Below are 18,675 nucleotides of genomic sequence, written 5' to 3' on the forward strand. Positions count from 1 at the left end.
TTTTTGGAAATTGTGAACAGGCATCAAAAATAATTATTTTCATATTGGTTTCATTTTGAGGTATGTATCTTATCCTTTCAAATTTCAAGCATTTCTATTACTTATTTCATATCAACTCTAAAACAAATAAATGAATAGTGGCGAATGTCCTACGCATTGTTAAAGATCCATTTTTACACTTCATTTTAGTGAACCTGTGATAGGCATCTCTTTCTTTTTGGTGTTAGATTTGCATCTTGTGTTAGATCTTGCATGTTAATTAGATTTCCTCTATTTATATGTTTTAAAAATACAAAAAAAATTGCAAAATTTCTTTAAAAATACAAAAACTTAACATTTTCACATTTTTTGTATTTCAATATGTATGATTCTTGTTTGGAATACTTCGATGGATTTTTTAGTGTAAAAGAGGATAGATTCCCTAATGAGGTACATGGAAGTGAGATTGAAAATAGTGTGGATAAGATCTCCATTGATCCTATTCCTATTTCACTCTCCTCCACAACCTCTGTAATTGATCTTTACCATAGGGTTTGTGCATAGTTACCTTCATGTTCCACTATATTCAATATTGATAAACCTAAAATGATATATCCTACCCCTTTCATGACGGTTAAAGGATGTCTTCAAATTAAAATTAAGGGTAAACCTAGAAATCCTTTCAATTTCTTTGATAATACTGATTCCATTTTACATGCTTATTGCATGTAGAATAACCCTCAGCCTATTGTTTTGGTATCTTTACCGCTTTCTCAACCTATTCTTCCTCAAGATCCTAAGTTTTCTTCTACCTTTAAGGAGTATAACTTAGTTGATCAATTACGTGCTACTCTTGCTAAGATATCTTTAAGGGAGTTACTAAAAACTTCTTCAACATATTATGAGGCATTGCAAAAATCTTTATCTAATCTCCCTACTTCGCCTCCTAATCAAGACAACATTCATTCTATTTTGGATTGCATGCATATTGTGCCTTTTGTACCTCCTATTGCGTTTTATGATAATGATTTACCTTAACTTGAGGTGCAAAATCAATATGATGCTCTTATGGTTGTTGTTTCTATTAATCAAAGCATCATTTGAAGAACATTAATTGATAATGGATATGGACTTAATGCTTGTAGCATGGAAATTGTTAAAGCAATTAAGGTTGATCTTACTACTATTCAACCTAATAATGTTCCTATATGCAGATTTGATAATATTGCAAAGAGAACTTTGGGCATTATTACTTTACCTACTAAATTTGGTCCAATTATTCCTAATACACCTATTCATGTTATGCCTGGACCTCTCAATTATAATCTTCTTTTAGGTAGACCTTGGTTACATACTATGCATGTGGTTCCTTCTACTCTTCACCTTAAAGTTCAGTTAATTTATAACAACTTAATTTATACATTACATGTAGATGATGCACTGAATCCTTTCTTAAATTTAGAATATGTTAAAATCTCTAAGCCTCTTCAACCAGGTAAAAAGATTAAGAAACAACCTGAGATACAACCTGTGATTCAACAGTCAGAAACTTCATCTTCTCCTTTAATTAGGGATGATTGGGGGACATTGGATTTTAATCCTACTTGCATTGGAGAATATAAGGTCTTTGATTTGGAATTCATGAAGTAACAAATTGAATTTGAGAAACAAGTTTGTATTCCTTCTCCACTTTTTGAGGAACTAAAAAGTAATTTTGTTGATGCTTTGATTAATGAAACAATTAAAATGATAAAACCTGATTATTATTATATTGTGACATATGTTGCTCCTTGGACTCTGTCTAAAATGTCTGATTGGTACGACTTTGGTTATCATTTTCTTAAGAAAATAGGATTTAATGGAAAAGGATATGGTGATTATGAGCAAGGTATCCAAGTACCTTTGGCTAATGAAATTTATGATCATATGTATGGATTAGGGTTTAATCTATATAAAGAACTATCTACTTTTCCTCTTAATATTAATCATATATGTGGTGGTCAGATGACATTGGTTAACCCACTTCTTATTGACATAAAACTACTTTGGATTTTTTCCTGAAAATGAAAGTTTAATGGAATTTTTTTGGATTTATGATGATTTACCTAAGTTCCATCATAAATGAAGAAAGCCTTGTTGTTTAAGTAGCGATGCTTATTTTGGAGAACATGATAATCAAGATATTCTTCCTTTACCAATGGATCCTCTGATACAAAGTGATTTTTTTATAAGTGAGACTATTGATATTCAAATGGATGAGAATAATCCTGACAAGATAATAAAGATCGGGAAATGTTTTCAAATTAGGATGAACATGATCAATTGAGTTCCCTTTTACTAGAATTTAAGGACTTTTTTGCTTGGACATATTCAAATATGTTGGGTATTAATTCTAAGATTGTTACTCATAATATTTTTTTAAAACCAAATATGAAGCCTATGAAGTTGAATTTTTGAAAGATGAATCCATGGATTGCTTTACTAGTCAAAATTGAAATTGAAAAGTTATTGAATTATGGATTTATTCGTTCTATTGATTACTCCAATTTGATTTAAAACATTGTACCTATTTCAAAAGGAGAAAATAAAATAAGGATGTGTATTGAATTTAGATATTTAAACTTTCCTTCTTTAAAGGATGATTTCTCGTTACCTAATATTGATACGATTGTGGATTCAATAGTGGGTCGTCATGCTTTGTTATCTTTTATGGATGGTTTTTCTAGATATAATTGAATCTTTATTCCTCCTAAAGATTAATTTAGAACTACATTTATAACACCTTGGGGAACTTTTTTGGGGTCATGATGCCTTTTGGATTAAAGAATGCAATAGCAACTCATTAACACGTTATGACTTTGATTTTTCATGATTACATCCATAAGATTCCTGAAGACTATGTGGATGATAGTTTAGAAAAGCCTATACAAAGAGAAGATTGTGTTATTATTTTATGACAAATATTTGAACGGATTAGAAGTTACAACATGAGATTGAATCCTAAGAAATGTGTTTTTTGAGTCGACTCTAGCAAATTATTATGATTTATAATCTCTAAGAGAGGCATAGAGGTTGATAGTGAAAAGATTGGTGCTATTGTTAATATGCCTCCTCCTAAGAATATTTCTCAGCTATGCATTTTACAAGGAAAGATACAAGTTATTTGTCACTTTGTTTCTAAGTCAGTTGATCAAATAATTCTTTTTACTTCCTTCTTAGAAAGGATGCATCATTCTCTTGGAATGATGAATGTAAACAAAATTTTGAACAATTTAAGGAGTATCTTGCAAATCCTCTTATCTTGCAACCAACTAAATTTGATAATCCATTTCACTAATAGTCTTTAGCGACTTTGAAGGTTGTGAGTACCTTGTTAGCCCAAAATGATGATGATGGTAAGGAAAGACCTGTGTGTTACATCAGTCAGAATTTACTTGATTATGAAACAAGATACACAGATTTGGAAAGACAATATGTCTCATTGTAGTTTATTCTTGTCATAAACCTAGGCATTATCTTATGAGTGTTGAAGTTAATGTGATTGTCAAGTTTGATCCTTTGAAACATATTTTCTCACAAACTAATGTTTCTGGCTATTTGGAAAAGTGGGTGATGTTACTTATAGAATTCGATCTTAATTTCATTTCTCAAAAATCTATTAAGGGACAAGCTTTAACAGATTATTTGGTTGAAGTTCCTTTTCCTCATTCAGAAACATGTTCTACTTCAATGGAATTTCCTAATGATAATATTCTCGCATTCAACAAGATGATATTTGGGAATTGTATTTTGATGGATCTAAATGTAAGACAAGATCTAGTATTAGTATTATCTTAATTGCTCCTACAAAAAAGCCAATACCTTATCATACAAACTAACCTTTCCTTGTACTAATAACATTGCGAAGTATGAAGCTCTTATAGTTGGTTTACGAGCAACTTCATCCCTTAACATCAAACATTTGCAAATTTATGGAGATTCACAATTGATTATTGAACAAGTTAAAGGAGGTTATCAAACTACGAATGATAAAATGACACAATATACAGATTTGGCTCTTGATGTGCTTTCACAATTCTCCTATACAATACAAATCTTACCTAGAAAAGATAATTGACATGCGGACGCCATGGTAAGCACAACTTCTTTGGTGTGTCTTGAAAATAATGTGGAGAAATTTCAATTTACTATACAAACTCTTAAAAACCCTATAATTTCTAAAAATATTACCTCTGATCGTTTTAACTTGCATTTGGATGAATGGTATTTTCACATTTTTCATTTTTTGAAAGATGGTACTTTTCTTAAATTTTCAACAAGAAACATGCATAATCATATTAGGAAGCTTGCATCATGTTACATCATTTTAGGAGATATACTTTACAAACTCTCTTATGAAGGATTTTTATCAAGATGTCTCAACAAAACTGAAATTTCAATAGCTTTGGGAGAAGCTCATTCTAGTTCTTGTGGGGGACATTTTGGTAGAAAATCTCTAGTTAATAAATTACATAGAATGGGATATTATTGGAAAACGATGGAGCAAGATTCTTTTATGTTTCTTAAGAAATTTCCTTAATATCAACAACATAGTAATTTGATTCATTCTCCTACTCATGAGCTTCATAATCAAGTTTCTTCATGGCCTTTTAGTATTTGGGGTTTTGATCTTATTGGAAAAATCTCACCACCTTCTTCTCAAGGACATACTTACATTCTAATTGCTACAGATTATTTTACAAAGTAGTTTGAAGTTCTTCCTCTTTGTTCAACAACTATGGATGTTATTTGTGACTTCATCCATAATAATATCATAACAAGATGTGGTATACCTTCAGCGATAGTTTCAGATAACGGTACTTCTTACAAAAACAAAGAAGTTGTGAAATTCTTTTAGAAATATTGAATTCAACATATATTTTCAACTCCTTACTATCCTCAATCTAATGGTCAAGTTGAAGCATCAAATAAAATCATTGAGCAGATTTTAAGAAAAATAACAAGCATGCAAAAGAGTGGCATACTCAATTGACATTTGCTTTATGGGCTTATGGGACAAGTGTTCATACTGCCATGAGTACTTCTTACAATATCATTTATGGTACTGATGTTATTATGCCTTTAGAATTAGAAATAACTTCTTTGTGTGTTTCATTTCATGGGATAATTGGCAATGATACTTTTTGAGAACAACATTTACAAGAGTTAGAATAGTTGGATGAACAACAAATACATGCATTAGAACATATAAAAGCTTATCATAAATCTTTACAGAAGCAACATAATCATAAGGTAATTGAATGAACATTTTTGGTTGGTGATTTAGTTTTATATGAGGATCAACGAAATGTGAATGCTTTACCTGGTGAAAAAGGAAAGTTTAGCCCTAATTGGCTTGGACCTTTTGTTGTTATTGAAGATTTTGGTTCAAGTGCTTATAACTTGTTGATATGGATTGTGTTTCTTTTAAGGAACCTATTAATATTGTGCATCTTAAATTTTATTTTCCTTAATTTTATTCTTTCTTTTTCTTTATGAATTTATATATTCCTTATGGAAATTTTTTATAGGTTATGTAGTTTTAGAAAAAGTACATGTTGAATATATTTAAGCATCTTCTTTCTTTCTATTAATTTTTATATCAAACATAGAACTAAACAGTAAACAAAGTTTTTCATTCATCACAAAGTGATTTAAGTTCTGATACATATATGGCCAATGACCCTATCTATCACTACACCTATCACTGCTAACTAATGGTCAAGGGCTGCCAAATCTCTTTGGCCAATAATAGGAAGTGGCAGATCTATGTCTGCATATGACTCCTAGGTATGCTCATACCATGTGAGCACTTTGGGGCACTCTATAGCTTAGCTATCAATTTCTCCCCCCTTTCCCTACACATCCTTAACTCTCATTGGACAATTGCAAAGATATCGACATGCCTGACAAGATCTTTGTAGCCAAGTGATGAATCTCACTAGCTCACTAGTAGTTGGTAGGATATACATGTATCCTTCATAACCTCAAATACAAAACTCCTCCACTTCGCTACACTAGCTGTAGAATAAAAGTTACATTTATCAATTTCATATTTTTTTGAATCAAATTACATATTTTATCATATTTCATACCTAGGCCTCCCTCCTAGATATCACTGAAAAGTCTAGATGGTGGGGGCATGGAGTGACTACTCTCCATGTTAACCGTGTCTAGGCCTTGCTAATGGTGTCTCCATGTGGGTGCATGGGGGTCATTGGGATCTCAATGGTGATATGTAATAAATGTGTATATCTACACAAATATCACCAGATGGGGGCATCTCCTCTACTCTCTCCTCTGCTCTATCCTCTACTCTCTCCTCTCTCTCCTCCTCCATGGGCTCTACCTTAGAGATGTACTCCTCCTCATATTTAATGTTCTCATCCTCATCTATTACACCATCATCTCAATGTGTCCTCTCTGAAGCACCTAGATCACCTATAGTATAATCCTTAGGGAAGATAGGATAGGACCCCTATAGACTCTAGTACCTGATGTAGTCTTGGCTCATGTCTGAATAGGTCACATCTGATGGTACCTCTATATCCTCTATATCATCAACATCACTATCCTCTATATCTATTGTCAATGGTTGGTGTATAGTGTCAAATCTCTTATAATATATCATCGGATGTACATAGTGAGGTATTGCTCTAGGGACACCCTGTACTAGACCAAATTGTCTCATCACCCGATCATAGTAGTAAGGCACCACTATATGATTTAGATAACTCTCTAGAATCTTTCTCCATTTTGAGTATCTCATTTGGAATCATGTATCAGGCCACTCTATCATCAGGTAGTAGGGCCTCCATATCACATCTATACTAGGAATGTGGTCTAGAGATACTCTCTAAAACAAGATATCTCCAAATTGCCAAGCATTCTTCAGTAGATAAGAAAAAACCTTAGTTGTGCTCACATCTACCATCATTGAGATACCCTATGGACATATACAGGTAAAGTTCTCGAACAACCAAATCTATAGAAGATTGCATATAGACAGACTCTATCTTTGATATCCACTAACTGATAGAGCTCGTCATATAGTTGAGCTAGCATGTTGCAACCCCATGAGAATACAGTCCTCTCGCTCTCCATCCTCAATATAATGCAAGTAAGTGGTGTCAAAAATATAGTACCCTTTAAGTTGGGTAACACAACTAAGGATACCATACCAAGCATCACCCTTCATACTAGAGGAGTATGGCTTGATAATATAGATGATAGAAGGACATGATCTGATTGGGTCCGCATGTATGGAACGTGTCCCAAGAAATACTCCTTGTCCACAAGGATCTCCTCATAGACTCATTGTGATCTAGGTCTGATGGTCTCACCTTGAACTGGAAGCCAGAGTATCCTATAGACATCCTCTAATGTAACTATGATCTCTCTTGAGGGAAGATAAAAGGAGCATGTATCCTCATCCCACCTCTCTATAAGAGCCGATAACATGGCTCAATGTAATATGATCTATGGTAGGACTACTACCCAGTATAGCCCTACATCTATTAGCAGTTATATATCCTCCTCATCTAGCTCAAACAATCTTTCTTTGATGGTAACAAGAAACTCTCCAAAGGGATGCTCTCAAAGATGAATCACATCCTATAAGTATAGATAAACAACATATCAGTCTTCTATATCATCAAATCTATAAATTGAACTTGACTAGGTCAAGTCAACCTTACTAGGTCAAGATCAACCTTGTTAGGTCCAGTTCAACCTTTCTGGGTTAGAGTTGACCTTGTTGGCTCAAGGAAAACCTTATCCCAGAATGAGAAGAATTCTAATAGTCTATGTTGACATTTCTGGGAAAGGGTTAACCTTTAAGGGTCAACGTTGACCTTGCCTATAGAAATCACATATTTGGAAGGTACATAATCAAAACAACAACAAACTCACCTCAGGAAGTGGTTGTCCAATAGCTAGGCATTGTCTCAATAGCTCCATGCATGTCGCTCGAAATTCTTCTCTCCTTAGCATCTTGCTTCCTCTTTTTGGATGTACAAAAGATAAGAATGAGTAAGTATGATTTAATTTTCATTATTTATAGGTTTCATTATTTATGATGATTTAATTCTTTTTGTCTCATGCATTTAGATAGACATTCACTCTTTTCATCATAACTTGAGCTCAATAACTTCATTTTTGATGTCGTCAATGGTGTTGGAAATGTGATTTAGATACCTAATTCCTTTAATCAATTTAGGAAGGTTATGATTTTTTCTAATTGGTTTAAGGAAGATCTTTTTAACAAACTACATATTTAGTGCTTAGAGTTATCCTTATCACCCTGTTTCAGTCTTTCGAAGTAGAAAGTCGAAACAGGGGGGCATAAGGGGCTTTATGCACTTCGCAACTATCATTTAATAAGATTTAGTTGGTTTATGGATTTTTATTAACCTTGTGTAGTGCAGGTTCTATAAAAAATTTATAAGATCTCTACATCAAGGACTTGGCTATGTCCTTTTTATTTACTCTGATATTTTCTTACTTTAGCCTACATATTCACATAGTGTTATATTTGAGCTAAAGTAGGGGCTAAATGTATTGTCTTAAAATGGAATAACTTCCATTGTGGTAGGTATAGCACCCTCTCTTAGTACATTTACCATGATATATTAGCATTAAGGGCATATTTTTCATTTGATTCCTTCATTCTAGGTGAAATTAAGGTTAGGATCTCAAAGTTTCTCATTAATTTCCATCCTCAATAGCTCTATTTTCTAGGTAGGACTTAGGAATAGGTTCTCCTAGCCTTTATCATATTCATTATAAAAATTGGTGTCTATTCCAAGCATTTAATCATGTTCTGACATCATTTCTAGGTTTTTGTGCATCCTCGAAATCCCCCCTTTTATTTCTCTATTTGATGATGATTCCTAGGTTAACCTAGACCTAGGGCAAGATCAAGGTAGACCATAATTTAGGTTAGGGTTGAGGTCATCCTTGACCTCTTTAGGAGCTTGATCCTTTTTCTTTTTTTTTTGGTCTTGGAGGGCTCCAAAATCAATGTCAAGCTTTCGAATTCATATATGGAAGGGGATAATTAGAGATTCATTTAATTTTTTTCCTCCTTGGTTATTGTGATTGGACCATAATTCGAGGAGAAATTTGAAATATGGGTCCTCACATTACTCTAGGATCCTCACCTTGAAGCCTTTATATAAAGACTCTCATTTGCATCTTTCTACAACTGAAAAACGAATGCGATAACTAGAAGGACAAATAGAATCAAGAGATGATGCTATGAAGATGCAAGATTGCAAGAGAATGATATAGGCCATCAAGCTACTGTGAATATCAAGTATTTTTATACCATTGTGAACATCTATTTGGAGCAAGAGAGATCCAATCTTCCTTGATCCACCATTATCGATATTCAAGCATTCAAAGATATAATCATAGGGTGGAAATTAGGGATTATGAATTTGGTAGGAGTACTTTAGCCTTGGGGGCTTGGTATGCTTTATTATCTTATTCAAGTCTATGTGTTGCTTTCTCATACATATATACTCATGCTAGGGTTTCAATCTAGTAGATTAGATCTTGGCATTACATATTCAATACACACACACATTCTATTATTTCCTGCTATTTGTGGAGGTGTAAATCACCAAAATAGGGGTTTGATTAAGGCAAAACCCTATATAGCCATCCCAAAACCCTATTTTCATATATATGCAGGTGTTTCTTCAAAGATCAGAGTGCAGATTTGGATACCCTTTTTAGAAAAGTTTTGAGATTTGTGAATGAAATTTTCGTCGAAGCAAAAAAGGTCAAGGTCAACTTTTTGGGGCACAAATGCACCCCACCAACAAGGTCAAGGTCAACCTCCCTTCAAAATGACAAAGTATTTATGGGTATTTTTCTATTTCAATATTTCTAGTCCAAAACAATTTGCAGAATTTTTTAAAGTTGTGCACAGGCTTCAGGAAACGGGTATTTTCATATTGGTTTCATTTCGAGGTATGTATCATATCCTATCAAATTTCAAGCATTTTTATTACTTATTTCATATCAACTCTAAAACAAATAAATAAATAGTGGTGAATATCCTATGCATTGTTAAAGATCCCTTTTTACATATTTAGCCTTACACTTTATATTCATCTTTATAATGTGCTTCCTCATGGATGTTCTTCAAACGTACAACAAAAACCTCTACTTCAGCACTACTTATTTCTCCTTTATCCAAATGCCTCAATTTAGAATCTTTTCTAGGACTACTCCCATGTACAATCTTGAATAGTGATTTACCAATACTCTTGTTGACAAAATTATTTTAGTTTATCTCCAACCAAGCATTGCCAAAAATACCCAACAAACTTTATTTTAGTATGCAGATGATGTGATGAATTGAACTTCACATCTATCTTCAATTTCTTCCATAGTGTATGCCAAAAATACCCAACAAACTTGGTATCTCAATTAGAAACTATTGTCTTTGGAAGACCATGTACTCTCACCACTTCTTTAAGAAATAACTCTGCCACATGAACATCATTACTAGTCTTCTTGCAGGGAATGAAATTTGTCATTTTCAAAAATTTGTCAACTACCACAAATATGGAATCATTTCCTTGGTGTGTCCTTGGTAAACCAAGAATGAAATCTATGTTGACCTTTTCCCATGGTCTCTCAAGTACATGTAATGGTTGATTTAACCCCACATTTCACTTCACTCCTTTTTCCATTTCACATACTCTGCAACACTACACAAACTTCTTTACATCTTGTTGCAACTATGGCCAATAATAATTCTTAGCAACCAAAGAAATGGTTTTATCTCTACCAAAGTATCTAGCAAATCCTCCACTATGCTTTTCCTTGATGAGATTCTCTATTATGGAACTTTTGGGAATGCACAATTGACTTCCCTTGAACAAAATACTACCTTGGATTAGGAGATCCAACCACTTTGTCATCATAATTGTAACAGGTTATGTACAAGCTATCTAAGCCTCACCAAAATCAAGATCCTACAGGTACAAATTCTTGAGTTCCTTGAACCCAACCACATCAATCTGCATTTATGTCACCAAAACTTGTCTTCTACTCATAGCATCTGCAATTTTATTAGACTTCCCACTCATATATAAATATCTTTGGTTCAATTTTCTCTAGCTATTCAAATATTGCAAAGATTGATGATTAGTATAGAAAACAAACTTCATAGGAAGAATATAGTGTCTCCACTTTTCAATGCCTAAACTATAGCATAAAATTCATGATCATAGATATAATTTTTTCTTTTTGGATCATTCAATTTCTCTCTAAAATAAGCAACAGAACTACCTTCTTGGCTCAAAATAGCTCATATTGTAGTACCACTACCATCACAATCTACTTGAAACACCTTATTAAAACCTTGAATTGCTAAAATAGGTTGCTCTGTAACTGTTTGTTTCAATAAATTAAAACTCTTATCTACACCTACAATCCACTTAAATTATTTCCTATCTCCTCCCATTATTTCAGTCAAAAGTCCACAAATACTGCCAAAACCTCTGATGATTTTCTATATAAAGTAGTTAGTCCATGAAAATATCTTACCTCTATTGTACTACTAGGAGTACACTATTCGAGGATAGCCTTCACTTTCTCAGGGTCCATTTTTAGACCTTCTATTGAGACTACAAATCCCAAGAACACCAACTCCTTCACTAAACTACACTTCTTCAAATTGATCAGCAACTTTTCCTCCCTCAACTTCTCAAAAACCTTACAAATGTGCATCAAATGCTCCTCCAACATCTTACTAAAGATCAAAATATCATCTAGTTATACAATAATAAACTTACCCATAAACTCCTTCAGTACCTCATGCATGAGCCTCATGAAACTACTTGGTGCATTGGCTATCCCAAAAGGCATGACTAACCACTCATTCAATCCTTCCCTTGTCTAGAAGATAGTCTTCCACTCATCCACTTCTCTAATGCAAATCTAATGGTACTCACTCTTTAGATATATCTTTGTGAAATCACTCAAATAGTCCATAATATCATCCATTCGTGGCAATGGAAATCGGTACTTTATTGTGATTTTGTTGATAGCTCGAGAATTTGTACACATCCTCGATACTCCATTCTTCTTTGGTGCTAATACTGATGGTACAAAACATAGACTCAAACTCTCTTGAATCAACCCCTTTTGCAACAAGTCATGCACGTGTTTATTCAACTCTTTACTTTTTCTGGTGTCTATCTATGCATTGCCTTATTTTGCAATGGCTCCTAGAATGTAAGCCCATCTGGCAATTCATCTTCCACACTATGGATAATCCATCAGTTACATTATTTGACACAATATCTAGAAACTCTTCTAACATATTTGCAAATTTTGCAGGCACCTCCTCTACTTCTTCTTTACCATCTTTTGGAATTACAACAAAACACATATGCTTACGCCTCCACCCTAGAGAAACTCCTTTCCATCAATAAACTATATTCTTATAGAACTACATACCTTGTCTTCTTTCTCCTTCAATGAATCAACTTATGTTTCACTCCATCCTTTGTCAAAGTGTAGGTAATTTGTATGCTCATCATGTACAACATGCTTGTCAAACTGACATGACCTATCTAGTAATATATGACATATGTCCATAAGTATGATATCACACAACACCTCATCCTAGTAGCTCCTAATCTTGAACTTCACTAACTATTTCTCATTGACCATGACCTTGTGATCATCCTGCGCCCAGGAAATTTGGTATGGATGCAGGTGTTTCTACGTCTTGAGATTTAACTCTGTGACCATATTTTCTGACAACATATTTTCCATACTTCCACCATCAATGATCGCATGACAACACCTATCTTCACATTTGCACCTTGTGTGAAACAAGCTCCTCCTTTGATAAGGTTCATCCTCACTACTCAACAAGACTCTTCTGTTAACTAGGAGTTCTCCTCTTTCAACATCTTCATAATGTGATGATTTAGCGTCTTCATCAACATGCGCTACTTTGGCCTGACCTTCAATCCCTCTATCAATCCTTCCTTGGAACTAGGAACACTCAAATTCTCTATGCCCTTCTTCTCCATAGTGAAAATATTTTCCATGGAAACCTCCTCTTCCAAATCCTTTGCCTCTTCCTCTCTGACCTCTATTATTATTATGGAAATGATTGGAATTGATTCCCCTCTAGTTATGGCTGCTACTGTTTGCCTCATCCTTGTTCTCTTGATCATCATTTTGGCCTCCATAAGACCATGCCTCAAATCTTCTACTATGACCACTTCCACTATTTTTGTTATCAAACTTCTTATTCAAATTTTACTCAACTCTTAGGGAAAATTGGTATGCCTCTTCAATACTATTCATATGAACTAGACTCAATTCCTTTTGAATGCTTGGCCTCTATCCATTAAGGTAATGGGAAACCTTCCCCTTGTCATCTTATGCATGGTTTGCTCTGATGAGAAATCATAGATCTCTTTGGTATCATCTAGTCCCATCTTGTGATTTTATCATTCCCTCTTATATTTATCTCTAACTAAATCTCTTGCCACCAGATCTTTGCATGAACCCTAAGCTTGGCTTTTGCAAATTCAACTCTATCGAGATCCTCAATATTGTCATACTCAAAGTATTCCTCCAATTCATTAATCTAGTCGATCAATTCCTCTAGGTTAGGATTTCATAAAAATGTGAGAACCTCAAACGTAGGCATTTTCCCAATCTTGAAAATAGCTCTTAAAAGCCTTTCTTCTTCTAGGTTTAAAATGACCTCTTGTTCAACGTTTTCTTCTTCTTCTTTGACATCCCCACTTTTATCTCTAACAACAAAATTTATTCCTCTGCACATTTGTTCTTCCAATGCTTGCATCTATCTCTGCAGGGCTCTAAAACCCTCAGGCGTAACACCTATGGCTCTTCCACCACACTCTCTTCGTGGAGGCATTTTCGTACTTCCATTGAAACCCAGGTCCAAATTGCCTCACAATTAGTGATCTATCCATACGCTCGGCCCAAACCACGGTCCTAGTGCAAACTACCTCCCAAATGGCGATCTATTTACACACTCAAGAACTCATGCTCTAATACCACTTGATAAAGGGTTATCATCTCAATATCATGAAAAATAATAGAAACAAAGAAAAACACAAATTGAGAGGACAAAGTATGGGCTTCTTATTATTGCTGCAAATGCAAAATTACAATATGCAAACCCACAAGGGCGCCTTCCTTACAACAATCGGAAGGACAGAGCTGTGACTATCACCCAAAATTGCCCTAGACAACCTACAGGCCTTCCTTATATAGGCACTTTTAACCACCTACGAAGATTCTAGACACTAAGCCCTAACATTTCGAGGCCAACCAACCTCAAATTATATTATTTCATTGAATTTTATTACCTAAGATTGAGTTGGAAAATTACATATTACATTTTCGAATGGGTCCACTTATGGAGACCATAACTAACAAAGCATTGACCTAATGGGCTATTATAACCCCATTCCAGAATCCTCAGCCAACAATCTACAATAATTAATCACACAAGCATCCATCAATCAAGGTTTCCCATTGTTTTGAAGTCATTAATCACTAGGCCTAAAGTTTGTATAGCCAAAATTCATATCAAAAATGTGCAATGACTACACCAATACATATGATATGACAATAAAACTCAACTGGTAGGCTAATATGTCTAAGATGAACCTCCACATATGAGATTACAACAATTTGAGCACATAACACCAACTTACTAACATTCGCAAGCTCCCTCAAATAGAAACTTTGTACAGAAATAACCCTTAGTAAAAATAACAAAAACTAGAAAATTGGAAATAGAAATACTTTTGGGTGATGCAAGATTTCCCTTACACCCAAGATGCTCCTGCATCAACAAGTTAAGGATGGGATTTACATAACGTAGACCAAATATATCAAGGAGATTTTGAAAACTTTTGGCATAGAACCAGTTGATACACCAATGATCATAGGCTACATATTATCAAAGGAAGATGACGCTACTTAGGTAAATGAAACACTTTATAGATCAATGATTGGCAAGCTACAATAATTTGTTCATTGAAGACTTGATATTTCTTGTGAATATTATAGAAAAAATTATTCAAATCCTAATGAAACACATATAATTATTGTGAAGAGAATCTTTAGATATATGAAAGGAGCCGGTCATTATGATTTGTGATACAAGAACGATGAAGAAATTGAGCTAAGAGTCTATACTAATGTTGATTGGGCCGGTAATGTGGATGATAGAAAGAGCACAAGTGGTGGAGCTTTCTTATTAGGAGAAAGATTGGTGATATGGATAAGAAAGAAATAATGTTGTATTTCACAATCCACTACTGAGGTAGAGTTTATAGCAATTGCAATCAATTGTTCAAATATTCTATGGATCAAATAATTATTGGAAAGAATGCAAGAGGAGGTGACTAAACTTGAAATAATTTATTATGAAAACACAAGGTATATAAAATAATTCAATGAATCTGGTGCTACATGCCAAAAAAAAAAAGCATATAGCAATCAAGTATCATTATTTGAGAGACCAAGTTCAGCAGAAACAAATAAGGCTGAAGTATGTGAAGTACAAATTGTTGATATATTTACTAAACCATTACTAAAGGATACCTTTGAATATCTAAGAGGTAAACTAGGGGTCATTCTCCTATCTAATGTTCACCAAAGGAAGATGCAAGATTGCATCAATTCTTGCTTTATCATAACATATATTTGTGAGTTGATGTAGCAGTTCACTCTTTAGAAGTTGCCTAAAGTTGTGAAGAAGGTGAAAGTGATGCAAGGAAACAAAGACAATCAATACATGCAAGGAACAAGGTACAACTACATGGAAAATGAGTTTACAATGAGGTTTATTGAAATGCCAAAGGGAGAGATGAACTATATGAATGAAGAAAAAGTATTGTATGGCAAGATGAACTATTTGAGGAAAGGAGAATGGGGGAGTAAAGATTGAAATACAAAGGAGGAGATGAAAAGTATAGTGAGTTGCACGATGATAAGGAGATGGGGACATAGATAAATGAGATGATCGGAGAAAGGCAAAAGTATTTTATGATGTAGATGAATCAAGTAAATAAATTATCGTAAGGGGGAGAATCGGATGTGATGCTAAAATGGAAGACTGGGGTGGAAGGAGAAAAAATAAGATTCCTAAGTGTAGAAATGTTTCCATAAATGAATTTTAGTATTGGGTGGCATAATTCAAATATGTGTTGTCATCAATGCCAAATGGGGATGTTGATAAAAGAAGAGGGAGATTGTTAGACATAAGTGATGTTGATGAGGAACAAGGTCAGGTAATTGAGCTATGAGTTGTATGTAGAAGAGTTAGATCAGTTGTTATATTGTCATTAATGTCAAGATGGTTGAGAATACTAATTCATGTAAGCTACACACATCTGACAAATATGGTATTGAATAGAGATATGGATGGTAAAGTTAGAAAATGAAATAAAGAAGTGATGTTAAGTATGTGAACCTAATCAAGCAATTGATGAATTGGTATACGAAAAGATAATATTGATTTGGCTGTTTTACATGATTTGATGAAGAATTACGATGATGAACAAGAAATTTAATTTAGTTGTTACAGAAAGGAATGAAGTTCCAAAGTGAACAGGTATAAAATAAGTGATTTACACCAAGTGCGAAATGGTGGTCTATAAAAGAAGAAGAAGGTTAATTAAGTTGGAGAACAATATTAACCAAGTAGAAGGTGTTAGTTACCAAGTGAGAATAGTGGTAGCAGGAGTAGTATTAACCAAGTGATGAGGTGTTTAGCGAAGCAAGAACAAAGTTCTATAAAGATGAATAGTTTGTGGAAGATTGAGTAAAGGATGACATCAAGTGAAGATCTAGACTATTCTAGAATATTCTAAGATAAGGACAAAATTAGTTAGCAAGATCAATACAAGATATTGACTAGGTAAAATCTGATGGTGAAGATTTCAGACATCTTTTGTAATCCAAGGAAAAATTCTAAGTTCAAGGTTAAAATGTTTTTCAAGTGTCTACATTCAATATATCTAAGTTGGAAGGTGATCGTATGATTTTGATTAAGCATAAAACCCTAATGAATGTAATGAAGTGGCAAAAATCCATCTATATAAGGAAGAGACAAGAAGGCAAACATTGTCGGTCCATTTGCTAGTTAAGTTGGTGAAAATGTTACTAAGGGAGTTAGCAGTTAGCAGAGTTGTACTATGAAGTGAAGAGAATTGAAAGAGTTATTGTGATCAGTCAATGAAGAAATGATATGTATGAAATGGAGAGAAGGTAGTTACAAATATATCAAACTATTTCATTGTTACTCTCTAACCATTATAACAAAAAATCTTTTCACCGAGTGGACTTAACAGTTCTATTTGTAAACCCTTTCGTAAGGTAACATTCATTGGAATGTTTGTAATTCCTTTAGATAGGCCACTCATCGAAGGGCGATAAGGTCTAGATTATCTTTAGTATAAATACCCTAATAAGGTCACATCTAGAAAATGCTTATGTAACCTTTACCAAGGTTAACTCTTAACAAACCTCACTTCATAAGAGTGAATTATTTTGGATGACTGTTCCCAAGTGGTTTTTACCCTAATCAAGTTTCCACATTAAAAAATTTGTAGCAATGTGTTAATAAATGTTTGCAAGTTATTTCATGTTTATCTTATGCACACTACAATTTATTATCGATACTCGATAGGAAGTTCTAATATGTTTACAAGTTTAAGATTGGATAAGTTAATTTGTTCATCAAGTGAATAATTATGAACTTTAAGTTGCTATAAGTGTGGTGAATTGTTTGAAAGGCCTGAGAATAACTGATTCACTCCCCCCAGTTATCTAATAATGTGTGTGTGTACACATGCGACTATATATATAGTCAGTGGCACTCCTCATTCTATTTAAGAAAAAGGAACAGTTTTGAGGAGGCCTATAGAATGGTAGGGAAGATCAAGCGACGAAATCCCCAGCCCCAAGAACCGCCTATTCTTCCTAAAGCGAGGGTGGGGTATTGAATCAACTATTGGATTAGATGGGACATCACCAGACAAGAGAACAAGGGAAGGAACCAGGCAAAGGCCCTTCAAAATAGTGGGGAAGAGAGGAAGGCATTCATGACCCGACAAGAGTATGTATGTATGTATGTATGTGTATATATATAATCATAGCCATAATCATGATAATAAATTGAGTAAACATTATTTGTGCTATATATTAACTAATGTAAATTAAGATATTAACAATAGACATGTCTCTATGAAAGACATGCCTCTTTGTGTGTGTGTGTGTGTGTGTGTGTGTGTGTGTGTGTGTTTATTTATTTATTTATTTAAAAGGTAACTTGAAATGCATAGAAATTAAATAAATATTGTTACAAGTTACGACGGGCATATATCATATCATCTTAAATGAAAAGCATAACATTATGCATCTAGGAGACAAAAATTAAAATTAATATTTCCTAAACCAAAATCTAATCAAATCTTGACATGATATGAAAACTAGATTTCTTTCCCAAGAGCTTGTGATATTTGGAGACAATTGAAAATTAAAGTTTGAGAAGATTGTACACTACAAAATCTATTGTTAGTACTAAGCATATAATTAGTTGGTGCTCATCGTGGCATCCTTGACTTAAAG

The sequence above is a fragment of the Cupressus sempervirens genome, chromosome 11 (assembly GCF_028749045.1).
Source record: "Cupressus sempervirens isolate cs-2001-9-10 chromosome 11, ASM2874904v1, whole genome shotgun sequence".
NCBI lineage: Eukaryota > Viridiplantae > Streptophyta > Pinopsida > Cupressales > Cupressaceae > Cupressus > Cupressus sempervirens.